Raw genomic sequence first — 21,858 nt, forward strand, 5'->3', positions numbered from 1 at the left:
ATTAGAGAAAACAAACCAAAGCTTGTTCAAAGGCAAACTTTATCTGGTATTATATAACAAAGCCCACTGGACAATGATCATCCACAAGGTTATCAGGAATTTGAATGACAACCTGTGGATGTTGTAGCACAGAGGAAAATTAAGAAAAGTTTCACTAATTTTGGAATGGATTTGGAGTTTAGAAAACAAATCCTGACTTCTCGGGCTATTAAAGATAGAATAATCCCCCAATATTGGAAGGATGTGGCAAAAACAATATTAGAACCTGCATCACATTTACAATGGTTCTAATGGTGGGGAGAAGAGTAGAAGGAGATAGGATGACATAATAGAGCCAGAGGTAGAGATATTTCTAAAGATGAGTTCCTTGGTGAAGAGGTTTTTACTGAGGTAAAAGTGCATGCTGTGGATGAGGAGAAACCTTAACCTTGTGTTGCTTGGCAGCCATAAATACTTGGAACAAGTCTCAGAAACTGGGAAAAGACTTGAATCAGTTTTTGAAATTATGCAAGGCCCAAAGGAAACATTCCCTGACTTTTTGCAACCGTTTAGTGCCAGGAGTAAAATTACATAGAAAACTTAATTTACGGGATATACATGTGTTGAAATTTTTTTGTAAGGTTATAAAAGGAAAGACTTGTTGGTTTATGAGTAATGAAGAGGGAGAAAGAAAGCTTTCATGCTTTCAAGTGAATTTAAGAAATGAAAGGACTGATAGACAGCTGTCAATTTGATATTTGCTTCCACCAATACAAGTTGCTTTCATGAAACCATATAAATAGTTAAAAGTTAATGAGATTACTTGTTGGTCCTAGAAAAATCAGAAAATCTGGCAGAAAAAAAAGAAGAGTATCAACTTCCACTCCATTTGCACTTTGTAACCAGTTGTGAATCATTTAGTGTTAACGAAACTGGAAAAAGACTTGAAACAGTTTTTGAAGTCACACAAGGTCCAAAGGAAACATTCCCTGACTTTTTGAAAATGTTTACTGCCAGGAGTAAATTGCATAGAAAACATCATTTAGGTGATATACATGTGTTGAAATTTTTCTGTTAGATTATAGAATAAAGGAACATGTTGGTTTATGAGTAGTGAAGAGGGAGAAAGATAATCAATATCTTTATTATCAAAGACCCATCCAACATTATTACACAGAGTGCATAATTTCAAAGATAAAATGGTTTAAGCATTTCTTTCTTTTGGAGTTAATGCTTTTAATGAAGGTTCTGTTATTTGTACTTGTGGTACTCAGACTCAAGAGTACTGGAAGAGTAGAATCTTCCAGATAAATTAAGAATAAATACTGATTTTAGACTTAATGGATTGCATGAATGTGTGGCATCCACCTGATATCCCAGCATACATGAAACAGTCACAGTGGAAACTAGAAAAAGCTAGCCAAGAATGGACAAAGACTAGTGTGAGGGAATAAGGTATAGCATAAACAAGGAATACTTCCAAAACCAATCCATTCCTTCCAGACACACAAGTACAAGTATATGCACATGAGAATAAAATTGAAAAGCTTTTGTAATGCAAAGTACACTGTCATTAGGATAGAATAGCAACCTACAGATTGGGAAAAGATCTTTACCACTATTACATCCAAGAGAGGGCTAATATCCAAAATATACAAAGAACTCAAGAAGTTAGACTCCAGAGAATCAAATAACCCTATTAAAAATGGGATAAAGACCTAAAAAATAATTCTCAACTGAGGAATATTGAATGGCTAATAAGCACCTAAAGAAAAGTTCAACATCCTTAGTCATGAGGGAAATGCAAATCAAAACATCCCTGAGATTCCATCTCACACCACTCAGAAGGTCTAAGATAAAAAACTTAGGTGACAACAGATGCTGGTGAGGAAACGGAGAAAGAGGAACACGCCTTCATTGTTGGTGGGACTGCAAGCTGGTACAACCACTCTGGAAATCAGTCTGGAGCATCCTCAGAAAATTGGGCCCAGCTATATCTCTCCTGTGCATAGATCCAAAAGATGCTCCAACCTATAACAAGGATACATGCTCCACTGTGTTCATAGCAGCCTTATTTATAATACACAGAAGCTCAGAAGACCTCAGATGTCACTCAACAGAGATATGGATACAGAAAATGTGGAACAGCTTTACAATGGAGTACTACTCAGCAATTAAAAACATGACTTCATGAAATTCATAGGCAAATAGATGAAACTAGAAAATATCATCCCTAGTGAGGTAAACCTATCACAAAAAAACCATGCATTCACTGATAAGTGGATATTAGTCCAAAAGCTCGAATTACCCAAGATACAATCCACAGACCACATGAAGCTCAAGAAGAAGAAAGACCAAAATGTGAACACATCAGTCCTTCTTAGAAGCAGGAACAAAATATTCATGGGAGGTGATATGGATACAGAGTTTGGAGCAGAGACTGAAGGAATGGCCATTTAGAGACTACCACATCTGGGGATCCAGTCCATACACATACAGCCACCAAATACAGATAATATTGCTAATACCAAGAAGTGCAGCCTGATATAGCTGTCTCCTGAGAGTCTCTGCCAACGCATGACAAATACAGATGCCAGCCAACCATTAAACTTCAAATGGGATCCTTATTTGAGGAGTTAGAGAAAAGATTGAAGGAGCTGAAGAGGTTTGAAACCCCACAAGAAAAAGAATACTAACCAACAAGAGCTCCCAGGGACTAAATCACCATCCAAAGAGTACACATGGACAGACCCTTGGCTCCAGCTGTGTATGTAGCAGAGGATGGCCTTGTTGGGCACCAATGGGAGGAGAAGCCTTTGGTCCTGCTCGACACTTCAGTGAAGGGAACTGTCAGGTCCAGGAGGTGGGAATGTGTGGGTGGATGGGTGGGGGAATACCCTCATAGAAGAAGAGGGAAGGAGGATGGGATAGGAATCTTAAGGATGAGAATCTGGGAAAGGGGATAATATTTGAAATGTAAATAAATAAAAATATCCAATATAAAAATGACAAAAATTGCGGTACAGAGCTAAATGCAGAATTCTCAACTGAAAAATATCAAATGGCCATGAAACACCTAAACAAATGTTCAACATCCTTAGTCATCAGGGATATACAAATCAGAACATCATTGATATTCCATCTCACACCAATCAGGATAGCTAAGCTGAAAAACTTAGGTAACCACAGATTCCCTCAATGATGTGGAGAAAGAGGACAGTCCATCATTGCAGGTGGAATTGCAAGCTGGTAAAACCACTTTGGAAAACAATGTGGCAGTTCCTCAGGAAATTGGAAATAGTTCTACTTGAAGACCACTCCTGTGCATACTCCCAAAAGATGCTCCAACATATACAAAAATCACCTGCTCCACTATGTTCATAGCAGCCTTATTTATAATAGCCAGAAGCTGGAAACAACTCAAATATCCTTCAGTGGAAAAATTTATACAGACAATGTGGTACATTTCCAGAATGGAGTACTACTCACCTATTAGAAATGACTCCATAAAATTTTCAGGTAAATGGATGGAACTAGAGAATATCATGATGAATGAGGTAATCCAGGCACCAAATAACAAACATAGTATGTAATCACTCACAAATAAATATTGGCCACAAATCTCAGAATACCCGTGATACAATACACAGACCATATTAAGCTTAAGAAGAAGGAAGTGTACAGTGTGGATGCTTCAATCCTACGTAAAAGGGGGAACAAAATAATCATAGTAGGTAAAGGGATGGATGGACCAGGGAGCAAGAGAGGGCATGGAAGGAAAAAGGTGAGGGCAGGATCAGGGATGAAAAATAACAGGAGAGAAGTACAGAGGGTCAGGACAATGAATAGAAATATGTAGCAGTTTGGGGTGGACAATTGTTAGTAGCCAGTAGAATGTCCCAGAAACCAGGGAAACAAGGGGATTCCAGAAGCCACCAGGGATAACATTAACACCAGGGAGTAGCTAGGCCTGGCAGTGAGTTTAAGGGTGGGGGCTGGGAGGACATCCTCTTTGAGACAGGGGAAAGGGGGAATGGAATGAGGAACTGCGGGAGGATAGACCAGGAGGAGATCTGGACTGTAAAAAAAAAATAATAAAAAAATAACAGAGTTTACGAAAATTTTTAAAAAGTTATGGATATATGCATCTCTTTCAATCAGTTTCTGTATAGATCCTCATAGAGTACATTTATGCTAGGCTTCTATCTGCAATCATAGCAGAGTATTATTATCAGTGCCAAGAATTGGTGCTTGCCTATGGGTCTCACATTAAGTTAGTTATTGCTTGACCACTACCTCAGTATTTGCTCTATCTTTGTCCCTATATTTCTTTTAGAGACAACAAATTTTGGGTTGAAAGCTTGGTGGGTGGGGTGTTATCCTCATACCTTCACTAGAGATACTGCATGGTTATTGGAATAAGGTCCGTATCTGCAGTGTTAGACATCAGGTATTCTTACAAAAGTCATGGGGAATGAATTGAAGGCCTGGAAATGAGAACTCTACAGGAAGACCAACATATTCAATTAACCTAGACCCTTAGGACCATCAGAGGATGAGCCACCAATGAAAAAGAATACTTGGACTGAACCAAGAACATAGGTTCTCTAACAATTGGAGTGCTGGCTATCCCTAAAACTGTACCCTGACTATGGATCTGTTCCCCAAGAGGGCTGCCTTTTCTGGTGACAGAATTCTGCATAGACTTGATGTCCTAGGTTTGGGAGAATCCCAGGGGCCTTTCCTCAGAGAAGAAGGAGTTGGATGGGGGAGGGACTGTGTAAGGGTGTATGGGAAGAGAGGCATTGTTTGGGATAAAAATAAATAGATAGATAGATAGATAGATAGATAGATAGATAGATAGATAGATAGATAGATAGATAGGAAAGCAAATGACAAATGAGTTGAGGTTATATTAGAAAGTAGGACATCCAACAAGGAGAAAGAGAGGACATCTGAGTCAGGAGTGGAAGATTAACAAACAAATGCTATATAGAAAGTCTCATGAAATTAAAGAGCGGTAACCTACCTGGTGGCAGGGTTTAGAATAGATTAAATGGGATAATTTAGTTATAAGCTAGTCACAGAAAAAAAATCAGATTTTGACCTAGCTATTTGTTTATGAAATATTAAATCTAGTATCATTGTTTTTGCGAAATAGGTGTGGCTATAAAGCTAGGGTTTGCAGTACTGAAACTTGATTAGTGCCCTCTTGTGCTATTCAATAATTTATTCTCAATCACCGAGGATTTTATATTTCTAAATACTCACTGTTACTTGTAATGGAAGTTACCACATGACCACGCCATCCATGTTATAAAATCTTTACAAAACTATAATTGGTATAAACATTTAAATAAAATACAATTCATTCAAGAGAAATATGTAGCACCATGAATTTCACAGAAAACATAGTCTGCACCTCCATAAACTGGCATGGGTATATTCACAACAATCAGAAAGATCACATGATCTAAGCTTCTCTGACATTTGTCTGGGTTGTTTTTGAGCAGGAAAAAGGTGACCATCTCAATATTATGGTAGGTAATAGCTATTACAATATTATCTTTCTCGTGAATTGCCAAAACTAGATGAAGTACCAAAGGTCATTGGGAGTTAGGCTTAGACTCCACAAAAATTACATTTTATTATGTCAGTGTAAAAGAAGTGACTGTATGTTAAAGTGTAGTACTATCTACAATTGTTTAATGTCACAATTTTGAATTTCATTATTAACAGAGATTGTTTATAAGTTACAGCATTATAGCTCTCAATTCAAACTTGTACTAGCAACCAGAAAAGTGCATGTTATAGTCTGGTCTGTCCAATTTAAATCATTTTGTTGATGTAATGTTGTATGATATCTATTCTCAAAGCTTCTGCAGTACAAAAGACCACTAAAAACATATCATCAACTCCTATTCATGTCTTCAACAGTGATCCAATTACAGTCACTCTTGGGATCATTTAACTTGTCAAGATTTCATGAGAAGAAAATATAAAGAGAATAGTATCTTCAGCAAGATGGAAAATTTCAACTCTTGTACAGGTAAAACACAGAAGAAATTCACCATCAAACATTGGTGGAGAATATTTCTTAATTGGATAACTTTGGTTCATGATGGTGATTTCTATGTATAGGCTACTGTTTTGTTTTACAAATTCTCACTTCCAAAACATCCCACAATAACTGACATACTTTCCAGTATAAAGCCTAGAGCAGTTAATCAAGTATATGTCTGAGATAATACATCTCACTTACCTTGATTTATCACCCTTATCCTTACTCTCTTCTCTATTCTTTCCTATCTTTGTCTGTATATAGGTACTTTCTCAACTTCACAGTCAATATGATAGTGGTGAAAATCATGCTGTCACCAATAGATTATTGGCAATTGTCCAATTTCTGTCCCAGGCTTCCATCAAAATGCCATAATCCCTTTGTCTAAAAAGTCCATAATTAGTCAAATAATGCTTCTAAAGCATTGCTTCATTTACAACCTTGTTCTATATTCTTTTACATGTAATTAGACTGACAAACTTTTTTTATTAACTTGAGTATTTCTTATCTACATTTCGAGTGTTATTCCCTTTCCCGGTTTCCGGGCAAACATGCCCCTAATCCCCCTCTCCCCTTCTTTATGGATGTTCCCCTCCCCATCGTCCCCCCATTGCCGCCCTCCCCCCAACAATCTAGTTCACTGGGGGTTCAGTCTTAGCAGGACCCAGGGCTTCCCCTTCCACTGGTGCTCTTACTAGGATATTCATTGCTACCTATGAGGTCAGAATCCAGGGTCAGTCCATGTATAGTCTTTAGGTGGTGGCTTAGTCCCTGGAAGCTCTGGTTGCTTAGCATTGTTGTACATATGGGGTCTCGAGCCCCTTCAAGCTCTTCCAGTTCTTTCTCTGATTCCTTCAATGGGGGTCCTATTCTCAGTTCAGTGGTTTGCTGCTGGCATTCGCCTCTGTATTTGCTGTGTCTCTCAGGAGCGATCTACATCCGGCTCCTGTCGGCCTACACCTCTTTGCTTCATCAACCTTGTCTAATTGGATGGCTGTATATGTATGGGCCACCTGTGGGGCAGGCTCTGAATGGGTGTTCCTTCTGTGTCTGTTTTAATCTTTGCCTCTCTCTTCCCTGCCAAGGGTATTCTTGTTCCCCTTTTAAAGAAGGAGTGAAGCATTCACATTTTCATCATCCGTCTTGAGTTTCATTTGTTCTAGGCATCTAGGGTAATTCAAGCATTTGGGCTAATAGCCACTTATCAATGAGTGCATACCATGTGCGTTTTTCTGTGATTGGGTTACCTCACTCAGGATGATGTTTTCCAGTTCCAACAATTTGCCTATGAATTTTATAAAGTCATTGTTTTTGATAGCTGAGTAATATTCCATTGTGTAGATGTACCACATTTTCTGTATCCAATCCTCTGTTGAAGGGCATCTGGGTTCTTTCCTGCTTCTGGCTATTATAAATAAGGCTGCTATGAACATAGTGGAGCACGTGTCTTTTTTATATGTTGGGGCATCTTTTGGGTATATGCCCAAGAGAGGTATAGCTGGATCCTCAGGGAGTTCAATGTCCAATTTTCTGAGAAACCTCCAGACTGATTTCCAGCATGGTTGTACCAGTCTGCAATCCCACCAAAAATGGAGGGGTGTTCCTCTTTCTCCGCATCCTTGCCAGCATCTGCTGTCACCTAAGTTTTTGATTTTAGCCATTCTCACTGGTGTGAGGTGAAATCTCAGGGTTGTTTTGATTTGCATTTCCCTTATGACTAAAGATGTTGAGCATTTCTTTAGGTGTTTCTCAGCTATTCGGCATTCCTCAGCTGTGAATTCTTTGTTTAGCTCTGAACCCCATTTTTTAATAGGGTTATTTGTCTCCCTGTGGTCTAACTTCTTGAGTTCTTTGTATATTTTGGATATAAGGCCTCTATCTGTTGTAGGATTGGTAAAGATCTTTTCCCAATCTGTTGGTTGCCGTTTTGTCCTAACCACAGTGTCCTTTGCCTTACAGAAGCTTTGCAGTTTTATGAGATCCCATTTGTCGATTCTTGATCTTAGAGCATAAGCCATTGGTGTTTTGTTCAGGAAATTTTTTCCAGTGCCCATGTGTTCCAGATACTTCCCTAGTTTTTCTTCTATTAGTTTGAGTGTATCTGGTGTGATGTGGAGGTCCTTGATCCACTTGGACTTAAGCTTTGTACAGGGTGATAAGCATGGATCGATCTGCATTCTTCTACATGTTGACCTCCAGTTGAACCAGCACCATTTGCTGAAAATTCTATCTTTTTTCCATTTGATGGTTTTGGCTCCTTTGTCAAAAATCAAGTGCCCATAGGTGTGTGGGTTCATTTCTGGGTCTTCACTTCTGTTCCATTTGTCTATCTGTCTGTCTCTGTACCAATACCATGCAGTTTTTATCACTATTCCTCTGTAATACTGCTTGAGTTCAGGGATAGTGATTCCCCCTGAAGTCCTTTTATTGTTGAGGATAGTTTTAGCTATCCTGGTTTTTTTGTTATTCCAGATCAATTTTCAAATTGTTCTGTCTAACTCTTTGAAGAATTGGATTGGTATTTTGATGGGGATTGCATTGAATCTGTAGATCGCTTTTGGTCAAATGGCCATTTTTACTATATTAATCCTGCCAATCCATGAGCATGGGAGACCTTTCCATCTTCTGAGGTCTTCTTCAATTTCTTTCTTCAGAGTCTTGAAGTTCTTATTGTACAGATCTTTTACTTGCTTGGTAAAAGTCACACTGAGGTACTTTATATTATTTGGGTCTATTATGAAGGGTGTCATTTCCCTAATTTCTTTCTCAGCTTGTTTCTCTTTTGTGTAGAGGAAGGCTACTGATTTATTTGAGTTAATTTTATACCCAGCCACTTTGCTGAAGTTGTTTATCAGCTTTAGTAGTTCTCTGGTGGAACTTTTGGGATCACTTAAATATACTATCATATCATCTGCAAATAGCGATATTTTGACCTCTTCTTTTCCAATCTGTATCCTCTTGACCTCCTTTTGTTGTCTGATTCCTCTGGCTAGAACTTCAAGAACTGTATTGAATAAGTAGGGAGAGAGTGGGCAGCCTTGTCTAGTTCCTGATTTTAATGGGATTGCTTCAAGTTTCTGTCCATTTAGTTTAATGTTAGCAACTGGTTTGCTGTATATGGCTTTTACTATATTTAGGCATGGGCTTTGAATTCCTATTCTTTCCAGGACTTTTATCATGAAGGGGTGTTGAATTTTGTCAAATGCTTTCTCAGCATCTAATGAAATGATCATGTGGTTTTGTTCTTTCAGTTTGTTTATATAATGGATCACGTTGATGTTTTTCCGTATATTAAACCATCCCTGCATGCCTGGGATGAAGCCTACTTGATCATGGTGGATGATTGTTTTGATGTGCTCTTGGATTCGGTTTGCCAGAATTTTATTGAGTATTTTTGCATAGACTGACAAACTTTTTGTGGCAATCTATCTATTTGGAATGTAATATCAAACTCCCTCCCAACACATTTCATGTAGAATGCTTTAATCATCCAAGCAACTTCAAAATTACCATTTCTAAGTAAAAACAAAATTTTCACTTTCTCCAATATTCTATTTTACCATCTGAAGATACAGTTTTGTAATCCAAACCAAATTTACATAAATAGTTCACTAAACTCGAAAATACAAGTTTTTGGACCATCAATTCATAGTGCAATTTCTCTTTTGTTAATGAAGAAGACAAAAAGAGCATGTCTCATTATCAATTCTAAAAAAGAATGTGATGGACAGGAATGTATTTATTGCAATTCAAAAAAATATAGTTTAAAACTTCTAATTTAGAATGGAGGTATTTCAATGTTCAAAAAAATCTGTTTGTTCATCCTCCTGATTACAGAATTTGGTTCCACGTAGCTTCTAACAAGTGCTTGTACTTCCAGTCCTAGGGTATCTGATACCGTTTCTGGCATCCATTTTTGGTGAATGAATGGAATATACAGACATACAAGCATGGAGTCTACCAATACATATAAAACTAATATGAATCAATCTTTAAAGAAAACAAAGCAATAAACTATGAATTCATTGAAGAACAACAAATATCCAAACTGTTTAATTACCTTGACTGTGCTACTCAAGAAGAAATTCCAAGACCCCCTTACTTTTAATTTTTCAATGACAACTTTTATTTTATTTTCATTTTATTGGATTTTTTATGTATTTACGTTTCAAATGTTATCTCTTTTTTCAGCTCCTGATCTCCCATTTCCCTCCCTTCTCTCACACACCTACTCCCACCTCACCACCTACATTTCCCCTACATTGGGGAAATGAACCTTCATAAGACCATGGACTTATTTTCCTACTGATACCAGACAATGCCACCTTCTGCTACATATGTGGTTGAAATCATGGGTCTGTGCATGTGTACTCTTTGTTTGGTGGTTCAGTACGTGGGAGCTCTGGCGGGGTTCTGGTTGGTTGATATTGTTGTTCTTTTTATGGGGTTGCAGTCTTCTGCTTCTTCAGTCCTTTCTTTAACTCCTCCATTGTGGTCCCTGTGCTCATTCTCATAGTTAGGTACAAACATCCTAATCTGTATCATTAAGGCTCTGATAGAGCCTCTCAGGAGACAACCATATCAGGATGCTGTCAGCAAGTACTTCTTGGCATCATCTATAGTCACTGGATTTGGTGGCTGCATATGGGATGGATCCCCAAGTGGGGCAGTCTCTATATGATCTTTATTACAGTCTCTGCTCCAGTTTTTGTCTCTGTATTTTCTCCTGTGAGTATTTTGTTCTCCATTTTAAGAAGCACTGAAGCATCTACACTTTGGTCTTCCTTCTTGAGCTTCATGTGGTCTGTAAATTGCATCTTGGGTATTCTGAGCATTTGGGCTAATATCCATGTAACAGCAACTGCACACCATTTGTTTTCTTTTGTGATTATGTTTCTTTTTATGATTATGTTACTAGGATGATACTTCCTAGTTCCATCCATTTGTCAAACACTTTCCTGCAAGGCATTGTTTTTAATAGCAGAATGTACAAATGTACCTCATTTTCTGTATCCATTCCTTTGTTGGAGGATAACTGGGTTCTTTCCAGATTCTGGCTATTGTAAACAAGGCTGCTATGATCATAGCAGAGTATGTATACTTGTTATATGTTGGAGCATCATTTGAGCATATGCCCAGAAGTGGTATAACTAGGTCCTCTGTAGTACTATGTCCAATTTTCTGAGGAACAGCCAGACTAATTTCCAGAGTGGTTATGTATCAGCTTGCAATTCCACCAACAATGGAAGAGTATTCCTCTTTCTTCACATCCTTGCCAGCACCTGCTCTCACCTGAGCTATTGATCTTAGCCATTCTGAATTATGTGAGGTGGAATCTCAGGGTTTTTTTTTTTTGATATGCATTTCCCTATGACTAAGGATGCTGGACATTTCTTTAGAAGTTTCATGGCCATTAGACATTCTTTAATTGAGAATTCTTTGTTTACCTCTGTACCCCACTTTTAGCTGGGTTATTCGATTCTCTAGAGTATAACTTTTTGAGTTCTTTATATATATTGGATATTAGCCATGTATTAGATGTTGATTGGTAAAGATCTTTCCCCAATTGGTTTGTTGACGTTTTGTCCTATTGACAGTGTCCTTTGCCTTACAGAAGTTTTAGAATCTTATGAGGTCCTATTGGTGTTCTGTTCAGGAAAATTTCCCCTGTGCCCATGTGTTCAAGGTTCTTACTCATTTTATCTTCTATTCGTTTCAGTGTATCTGGTTTCATGCGGAGGCTTTGAACTTGAGCTTTATACAGGAGATAAGAAATGATTGATTTGCATTCTTCTACATGCTGACTTCCATTTGATCCAGCACCATTTGTTGAAAATGCTGTGTTATTTCAGCTGGATAGTTTTAGCTCCTTTGTCAAAGGTGAAGTGACCATAGATATGTAGGTTCATGGGTTCATTTTGGGTCTTCAATTTTATTCCACTGATTTACCTGCCTGACTCTGTACTAATAGGATGCTGTTTTTATCACAATTAGTCTGTAATACAGCTGAGGTCAGGGTGGTGATTCCCCCAGAAGCTTTTTATTGTTTAGACTTGTTTTTGCTAAACTGCATGTATTGTTAATCCAAATAAATTTGCAAATTTCTCTTTCTAACTCTACGCAGAATTGAATTGGAATTTTGTTGGGGATTGCATTGAATCTGTAGATCGATTTTGGCATGATGGCCATTTTTACAATATTAAACCTGATAATTCATGAGCATGGGAGATCTTCAATTTATTTCTTCAGAGACTTGAAGTTCTTGTCATATAGATCTTTCACTAGCTTGGTTAGAGTTACGCCAAAATTTTTTTTATTATTATTTGTGACTATTGTGAAAAACCCTGGAAGCACAGTGGAAAAACAAGTTTACATTCTCAGGATAAAAACAAGAACAGGGAAATAACTCGGGACTTTGTTGTTTTTCCATTTAAACCACAGCTGCTAAATTGTGTGCTACAGCCTTGAGCAACAAGCTAGCAGAGCCACTCATACCACAGGGGTAGGGTTTGGGCCCAACAGTTGTGAAGGGTGTCATTTCCCTAATTTCTTTCTCATCCTGTTTATCCTTTGAGTAGAGGAAGGTTACTGATTTGTTTGAAGTAATTTTATATTCAGCCGCATTACTGAAGGTGTTTATCAGGTTTAGAACTTTTCTGGTGGAATTTTTGGGGGAATTTTTGGATAGTATACTTAAGTATACTATCATATCATCAACAAATAGTGATATTTTGACTTCTTCCTTTCCAATTTGTGTCCCTTTGACCTCCTTTTGTTGTCTGATTGCTCTGGTTAGAACTTTGACTATTATATTGAAGAGGGAGAGAGAGAGGGAGGGAGAGAGAGAGAGAGAGAGAGAGAGAGAGAGAGAGAGAGAGAGAGAGAGAGAGAGAGAGAGAGAGAAAACAGACTTGTGCAGTCCCTGGTCTTAATGGGATTCTTTCAAGTTTCTTTTCGTTTAGTTTGATGTTGTCTACTGGTTTGCTGTATATTGGTTTCACTATGTTTAGGTATGGGTCTTGAATTCCTGATCTTTACAAGACTTTTATCATGAAGGGGTGTAGAATTTTGTCAAATGCTTTCTCAGCATCCAATGAGAGGATTATATGCTTTTTCTCTTTGAGTTTGTTTACATAGTGGATTATATTGATGGATTTCCGTGTATTGAATCATCCCTGCATCCTTGGTATGAAGCCTTCTTGATCATGATGGATGATCATTTTCATGTGAACTTGGATTAATTTTGCAAGAATTTATTATTTTTGAATTGATATTCATAAGGGAAATTGGTCTGAAGTTCTCTTTCGTTGTTGGTTCTGTGTGTGGTTTAGGTATAAGTGTGATTATGTCTTCATGGAAGGAACTGGGTATTGTTCCTTCTGTTTCTAATTTGTTGAATTGTTTGTAGAGTATTGCTATTAATTCTTCTTTGCAGGTCTGATAGAAGTCAGCAATAAACCTGTCTGGTCCTGGGCTTTGATTGTTTAGGAGAATTTTTCTCTTAAATATATGTATTTTATTTATATTATTATCTGACTGAAGGAAATACTAATAACCTCCTTGTTGTGATGATATTAATTATTTCAGCTAACAAATTGATATTATATATGGTCTTCTGAAGAGTCTATGGCTCTTGTGTTTCCTGCTGTTCCCTGTGTAAGATAGAAGAAGTCTTATATTTTTATTTTTATGTCATGAAGAAACAGAGATGAAACTACTAACATAAAGAACACAAAGTTTTCATTTAAGAAATAATTGTTGGCGAGTAAAAGAGAGGCTTGTGGTTTACTTTATGTCCCCAGGAAGTATAATGGATATTTTCTTTTGCTTTATATTTTTTTGTTTTTTTGTATTTTGTTTTGGATATTTTTATTTACATTTCAAATATTATTCCTTTTCCCGGTTTTCTGAACATAAGCCTGATATCCTATACCCCTACAACTTCTTCTATAAGGGTGTTCCCCCTCCCCAATAACCTCCTTCTTACTCCCTCCAACTTAGCCCTACACTGGGGGTTCCAGCTTTGTCAGGACCAAGGGCTTCTCCTTCCATTGGTGCCAAACAAGGGCATCATCTGCTATATATGCAGGTGGAGCCATAGCTCTGTACGTTTATAGTCCTTGTGTAGTAGTTTAGTCCCTTGGAGCTCTTATTGGTTGTTATTGTTGTTCTTATGGAATTGCAAGCTTCTTCAATCCTTTCTCTAATTCCTCTAACAGGGACCCCATTCTCAGTTAAATGGTTTGCTGCTAGAATTCTCATCTGTATTTGACATGCTCTGGCTGTGTCTCTCAGGAGACATCTATATCAGGGATCCTGTCAGAATTCACTTGTTAGCTTCATCAATATTATCTAATTTTGGGGGCTGTATACATATGGGCTGTATATTCATGTGGGGCAGTCTCTGAATGGCCATTACTTCAGTCCCTGCTCCAAACTTTGCCTCCATATCCCCTCCTATGAATATTTTTTTCCCTTTTGAAGAAGCATCTGTACTTTGGTCATCCTTCTTCTTGAGCTTCATGTGGTCTATGGATTGCATCATGGGTAATTTGAGCTTTTGATCTAATATCCACTTATCATTGAGTGCATACCATGTGTGTTTTACTGTGATTGAGTTACCTCACTCAGGATGATATTTTCTAGTTCATTCCATTTGCCTATGAATTTCATGAAGTTAGTGCTTTTGATAGCTGAGTAGTTCTCCATTGTGTAGATGTACCAGATTTTATGAATCCATTCCTCTCTCGAAGGGCATCTGAATTCTTTCCAGCTTCTGGCTATTATAAATACGGCTGCTATGAACATAGTGGACTATGTGTCTTTATTGTATGTTGGAGCATCTTTTGGGTGCTTGTGCAGAAGACGTATAGCTGGGTCCTTGGTTAGTGCAATGTCTTATTTTCTCAGGAACCTCCAGAATGATTTCCAGAGTGGTAGTACAAGTTTGCAATCCCACCAACAATGGAGGAGAGTTCCTCTTTCTCCACATCACTACCAGCATCTGTTGTCACCTGAGTTTTTGATCTTAGCCATTCTGACTGGTGTCAGATGGAATCACTGGGTTGTTTTAATTTCATTTCCCTGATGACTAAGGATGTTGGACATTTCTTTAGGTATTTCTCAGCCATTTGGTATTCCTTATCTGAGAATTCTTTATTTAGGTCTGTATCCCATTTTTAATAGGGTATTTGGCTCTCTGGAGTCTAACTTCTTGAGTTCTTTGTATATTTTGTATATTAGCCCTCTGTCAGATGCAGGATTGGTAAATATCTTTTCTCAATTTCTTGGTTGCCATTTTGTCCTAATGACAGTGTCCTTTGCCTTACATAAATCTTTGCAGTTTTATGAGGTCCCATTTGTCGTTTCTTGATCTTAGAGCATAAGCCATTGGTGTTTTATTCAGGAAATTTTACCCAGTGCTCATGTGTTGGAGGCTCTTCACCACTTTTTCTTCTATTAGTTTGAGTGTATGTGGTTTTATTTGAAGGTCCTTCATTGTCTTGATCTTAAGCTTTGTACAGGGTGATAAGAATGGTTCAATTTGCATTCTTCTACATGCTATCCTCTAGTTTAACCAGCACCATTTGTTGAAAATGCTATCTTTTTTCCATTGGGTGGCTTTAGCTCCTTTGTCAAAGATCAAGTGACCATAGGTGTGTGGGTCCATTTCTGGTATTTTAATTTTATTGCCCTCATCTATGTGCCATTCTCTGTACAAAAACCATACAGGTTTTCACTATTGCTCTGCAATACTGGTTGAGGTCAGGAATGGTGATTCCCCCAGAAGCTCTTTTATTGTTTAGGATAGTTGTTGCAATCCTGGATTTTATGGTACTCAAAATGAATTTGCAAATTGCTCTTTCTAACTCTATGAAGAATTGACTGGAATTTCGACATGATTTAATTTAATCTGTAAAATGCTCTTGGCATTTTTTACTATAGTAATCCTGCCAATTCATGAGCATGGGAGTTCTTTACATCTTCTGAGGTCTTCTTCAATTTCTTTCTTCACAGGTTTGAAATTCTTGTCATACAAATTGTTCAATGCTTGGTTAGAGTCACACCAAGGTATCTGATGTTATTATTTTTTTTTACTATTGTGAAGGGTGTCATTTTTCTAATTTCTTTTTCAGTCGGTTTATTCTTTGACTATCAGAAGGCTACTAATTTGTTTATGGTAATTTTATACCCAGCCAATTTGCTGAAGTTGTTTATCTAGCTTAGAAGTTCACTGGGCAAATTTGGAGTCACTTAAATATATTATCTTGTCATGTGAAAATAGTGCTATTTTGAATTCTTCCCTTCCAATTTATATCCATTTGACCATCTTTCATTGTCAGATTGTTCTGACTAGGACTTCGAGTACTATATTGAATAAGTAGGGAGAGAGGGCAGCCTTTTCTAGTCCCTGATTTTAGTGGGATTGCTTCAAATTTCTCTCCATTTAGTTTGATGTTGGCTCCTGGTTTTTTGCTGTACATTTCTCTTGCTGTGTTTATGTATGGGCCTCGAATTCCTGGTCTTTTCAAGTCTTTTATTATAATGGGTGTTGAATGTTGTCAAATGGTTTCTCAGCATCGAATGAAAGATCAGGTCATTTTTTGTGTGTTCTTGGATTCAGTTTGCAAGTATTTTATTGAGTACTTTTACAGTGATATTCATAAGGGAAAAATGGTCTGACATACTCTAGGTCTTTGTGTGGTTTATGTATAAGTGTAATTGTGGCTTCATAGAAAGAATTGGGTAGTGCTCCTTCTGTTTCTATTTTATGCAACAGTTTGGACAGTATTGGTATGAGGCCTTCTATGAAAGTCTGATAGAATTCTGTACTAAACCCATTTGGTCGTAAGCTCTTTTTGGTGGGGGAGACTTTTAATAACTGCTTCTATTTCTTTAGGAGTTATGGGATGTTTAGATTATGTATCTGATCCTGATTTAACTTTCATACCTGGTATTTGTTTAGAAATTTTTCCATTTCCTCCAGATTTTCCAGTTTTGTTTAACATAGGCTTTTTTAGTAGATTCAAATAATTTTTTTGTATTTCCTCAGATTCTGTTGTAATACCTCCATTTTTATTCTGATTTTGTTTATTTGGATACTCTTTCTGTGCCCTCTTGTTAATCTGACTTACGGTTTATCTATGTTGTTTATTATTTCAAAGAATCAGCTTCTAGTTTTGTTGTTTCTTGTGTTTCTTTTTGTTTCAACTTGGTTGATTTTAGCCCTTAGTTTGATTATTTCTTGCCTTACACTCCTGTTGGGTATATCTGCTGCTTTTGTTTCTAGAACTTTAGGTGTGCTGTCAAGCTGCTATTGTACGACCTCTCCAGTTTCATTTTGGGGGCACTCAGAGCTATGAATTTTTCTCTTAGTACTTTGTGCATTGTTTCTGATAAGTTTTTGGTAGGCTGTGCCTTCATTTTCATTAAATGCTAAAATGTCTTTAATTTCTGTCTTTATTTCTTCCTTGACCAAGTTATCATTGAGTAGAGTGCTGTTCAACTTCCATGTATCTGTGGGGTTTCTGTGTTTTTTGTTTGTTTGTTTTTGTTTTTTGTTGTTTTTTTATACTGAAGAACAACCTTATTCTGTGGTGATTTGATAGGATGCATGGAATTATTTCAATCGTCTTGTATCAGTTGAGGCCAATTTTATGACCGATTATATGATCCATTTTGTAGAAGGTACAATAAGGTGCTGTGAAAAGGTAAATTCTTTTGTTTTAAGATGAAATGTTCTATAAATATCTGTTAAATCCATTTTGTTCATAACTTCTGTTAGTTTCTCTATGTCTCTGTTTAGCTTCTGTTTCCATGATCTGTCCACTGATCATGTCCACTGAGTGGGGTGTTGAAGTCTCCTACTATTATTGTGTGAGGTACAATGTGTGCTCTGAGCTTTATTAATATTTCTTTTATGAATGTAGGCGTCCTTGCATTTAGAGCATAGATATTTAGGACTGAGAGTTCATCTTGGTGGATTTTTTTTCTTTGACGTATATGAACTGTCCTTCCTTATCTTTTTTGATGACTTTTGCTTGAAAGTCAATTTTATTTGATATTAGAATGGCTACTCCAACTTGTTTCTTCCGACCATTTGCTTGGACCAAGTTGTTTTTCAGCATTTGACTCTGAGATAGTGTCTTACTTTATGTCTGAGGAGTGTTTTCTGTATGCACCAAAATGCTGGGTTCTCTTTACATACACAGTCTGCTTATTTCTGTATTTTTATTGGGGAACTGAGTCCATTGATATTAAGGAATAGTGATTGTTGCTTTCTATTATCTTTGCAATTATGTTTGTATCTCTCTTCTTTTGGTTTCCTTGCAAGGAGATTGACTGCTTCTAATTCTTTAGGTATTATGGGACTGTTTAGATTATCTGATTCTGATTTAACTTTGGTACCTTTTATTCTGTTTAGAAAATTGTCTATTTCATCCACATTTTCTAGTTTTGTTGAGTATAGGTTTTTGTAATAGTATCTGATAATTTTTTTGAATTTCCTCTGTTTCTGTTGTTATGCCTCCCTTTTCATTTCTGGTTTTGTTAATTTGAATACTGTCTCTGTGTCCTCCTGTCAATCTGGATAAGGGTTATATATCTTGTTTATTTTCTCAACGAATCAACTACTGGCTTTGTTGATTCATAGTATACTACTTTTTGTTTCTTTTTTTTTTTTATTAACTTGAGTATTTCTTATATACATTTCGAGTGTTATTCCCTTTCCCGGTTTCCGGGCAAACATCCCCCTCCCCCCTCCCCTTCCTTATGGGTGTTCCCCTCCCAACCCTCCCCCCATTGCCGCCCTCCCCCCATAGACTAGTTCACTGTGGGTTCAGTCTTAGCAGGACCCAGGGCTTCCCCTTCCACTGGTGCTCTTACTAGGATATTCATTGCTACCTATGGGGTCAGAGTCCAGGGTCAGTCCATGTATAGTATTTAGGTAGTGGCTTAGTCCCTGGAAGCTCTGGTTGCTTGGCATTGTTGTACTTTTGGGGTCTTGAGCCCCTTCAAGCTCTTCCAGTTCTTTCTCTGATTCCTTCAATAGGGGACCTATTCTCAGTTCAGTGGTTTGCTGCTGGCATTCGCCTCTATATTTGCTGTATTCTGGCTGTGTCTCTCAGGAGCGATCTACATCCGGCTCCTGTCGGTCTGCACTTCTTTGCTTCATCCATCTTGTCTAATTGGGTGGCTGTATATGTATGGGCCACATGTGGGGCAGGCTCTGAATGGGTGTTCCTTCAGTCTCTGTTTTAATCTTTGCCTCTCCCTTCCCTGCCAAGGGTATTCTTTTTCCTCATTTAAAGAAGGAGTGAAGCATTCACATTTTGATCATCCGTCTTGAGTTTCGTTTGTTCTAGGGATCTAGGGTAATTCAAGCATTTGGGCTAATAGCCACTTATCAATGAGTGCATACCATGTATGTCTTTCTGTGATTGGGTTAGCTCACTCAGGATGATATTTTCCAGTTCCAACCATTTGGCTACGAATTTCATAAACTCGTTGTTTTTGATAGCTGAGTAATATTCCATTGTGTAGATGTACCACATTTTCTGTATCCATTCCTCTGTTGAAGGGCATCTGGGTTCTTTCCATTTTCTGGCTATTATAAATAAGGCTGCGATGAACATAGTGGAGCACGTGTCTCTTTTATATGTTGAGGCATCTTTTGGGTATATGCCCAAGAGAGGTATAGCTGGATCATCAGGCAGTTCAATGTCCAATTTTCTGAGGAACCTCCAGACTGATTTCCAGAATGGTTTTACCAGTCTGCAATCCCACCAACAATGGAGGAGTGTTCCTCTTTCTCCACATCCTCGCCAGCATCTGCTGTCACCTGAGTTTTTGATCTTAGCCAATCGCACTGGTGTGAGGTGAAATCTCAGGGTTGTTTTGATTTGCATTTCCCTTATGACTAAAGATGTTGAACATTTCTTTAGGTGTTTCTCAGCCATTCGGCATTCCTCAGCTGTGAATTCTTTGTTTAGCTCTGAACCCCATTTTTTAATAGGGTTATTTGTTTCCCTGCGGTCTAACTTCTTGAGTTCTTTGTATATTTTGGAAATAAGGCCTCTATCTGTTGTAGGATTGGTAAAGATCTTTTCCCAATCTGTTGGTTGCCGTTTTGTCCTAACCACAGTGTCCTTTGCCTTCCAGAAGCTTTGCAGTTTTATGAGATCCCATTTGTCGATTCTTGATCTTAGAGCATAAGACATTGGTGTTTTGTTCAGGAAATTTTTTCCAGTGCCCATGTGTTCCAGATGCTTCCCTAGTTTTTCTTCTATTAGTTTGAGTGTGTCTGGTTTGATGTGGAGGTCCTTGATCCACTTGGACTTAAGCTTTGTACAGGGTGATAAGGATGGATCTATCTGCATTCTTCTACATGTTGCCCTCCAGTTGAACCGGCACCATTTGCTGAAAATACTATCTTTTTTCCATTGGATGGTTTTGGCTCCTTTGTCAAAAATCAAGTGACCATAGGTGTGTGGGTTCATTTCTGGGTCTTCAATTCTATTCCATTGGTCTATCTGTCTGTCTCTGTACCAATACCATGCAGTTTTTATCACTATTGCTCTGTAATACTGCTTGAGTTCAGGGATAGTGATTCCCCCTGAAGTCCTTTTATTGTTGAGGATAGCTTTAGCTATCCTGGGTTTTTTGTTATTCCAGATGAATTTGCAAATTGTTCTGTCTAACTCTTTGAAGAATTGGATTGGTATTTTGATGGGGATTGCATTGAATCTGTAGATTGCTTTTGGTAAAATGGCCATTTTTACCATATTAATCCTGCCAATCCATGAGCATGGGAGATCTTTCCATCTTCTGAGGTCTTCTTCAATTTCTTTCCTCAGTGTCTTGAAGTTCTTATTGTACAGATCTTTTACTTGCTTGGTTAAAGTCACACCGAGGTACTTTATATTATTTGGGTCTATTATGAAGGGTGTCGTTTCCCTAATTTCTTTCTCGGCTTGTTTCTCTTTTGTATAGAGGAAGGCAACTGATTTATTTGAGTTAATTTTATACCCAGCCACTTTGCTGAAGTTGTTTATCAGCTTTAGTAGTTCTCTGGTGGAACTTTTGGGATCACTTAAATATACTATCATGTCATCTGCAAATAGTGATATTTTGACCTCTTCTTTTCCGATCTGTATCCCCTTGATCTCCTTTTGTTGTCTGATTGCTCTGGCTAGAACTTCAAGAACTATATTGAATAAGTAGGGAGAGAGTGGGCAGCCTTGTCTAGTCCCTGATTTTAGTGGGATTGCTTCAAGTTTCTCTCCATTTAGTTTAATGTTAGCAACTGGTTTGCTGTATATGGCTTTTACTATGTTTAGGTATGGGCCTTGAATTCCTATTATTTCCAGGACTTTTATCATGAAGGGGTGTTGAATTTTGTCAAATGCTTTCTCAGCATCTAATGAAATGATCATGTGGTTCTGTTATTTCAGTTTGTTTATATAATGGATCACGTTGATGGTTTTCCGTATATTAAACCATCCCTGCATGCCTGGGATGAAGCCTACTTGATCATGGTGGATGATTGTTTTGATGTGCTCTTGAATTCGGTTTGCCAGAATTTTATTGAGTATTTTTGCGTCGATATTCATAAGGGAAATTGGTCTGAAGTTCTCTTTCTTTGTTGTGTCTTTGTGTGGTTTAGGTATAAGAGTAATTGTGGCTTCATAGAAGGAATTCGGTAGGGCTCCATCTGTTTCAATTTTGTGGAATAGTTTGGATAATATTGGTATGAGGTCTTCTATGAAGGTTTGATAGAATTCTGCACTAAACCCGTCTGGACCTGGGCTCTTTTTGGT

The 21,858-nt window shown here is 37.7% G+C and overlaps 1 protein-coding gene across 1 annotated transcript in view; it reads left to right on the forward strand.

Annotated features, from left to right (window-relative positions):
* LOC148004489 (uncharacterized) overlaps positions 1 to 21,858 on the forward strand; it is a 190,425-nt gene that overhangs the window by 65,062 nt on the left and 103,505 nt on the right. Inside the window, exon 5 of the mRNA XM_087559376.1 lies at positions 5,917 to 6,028. The gene's annotated coding sequence lies outside the window, so the exon portion shown is untranslated. The remainder of the gene's footprint in view (positions 1 to 5,916; positions 6,029 to 21,858) is intronic.

Source organism: Rattus norvegicus, chromosome 7 (assembly GCF_021556685.1).
Source record: "Rattus norvegicus strain SHRSP/BbbUtx chromosome 7, alternate assembly SHRSP_T2T, whole genome shotgun sequence".
Classification (NCBI taxonomy): Eukaryota; Metazoa; Chordata; class Mammalia; order Rodentia; family Muridae; genus Rattus; species Rattus norvegicus.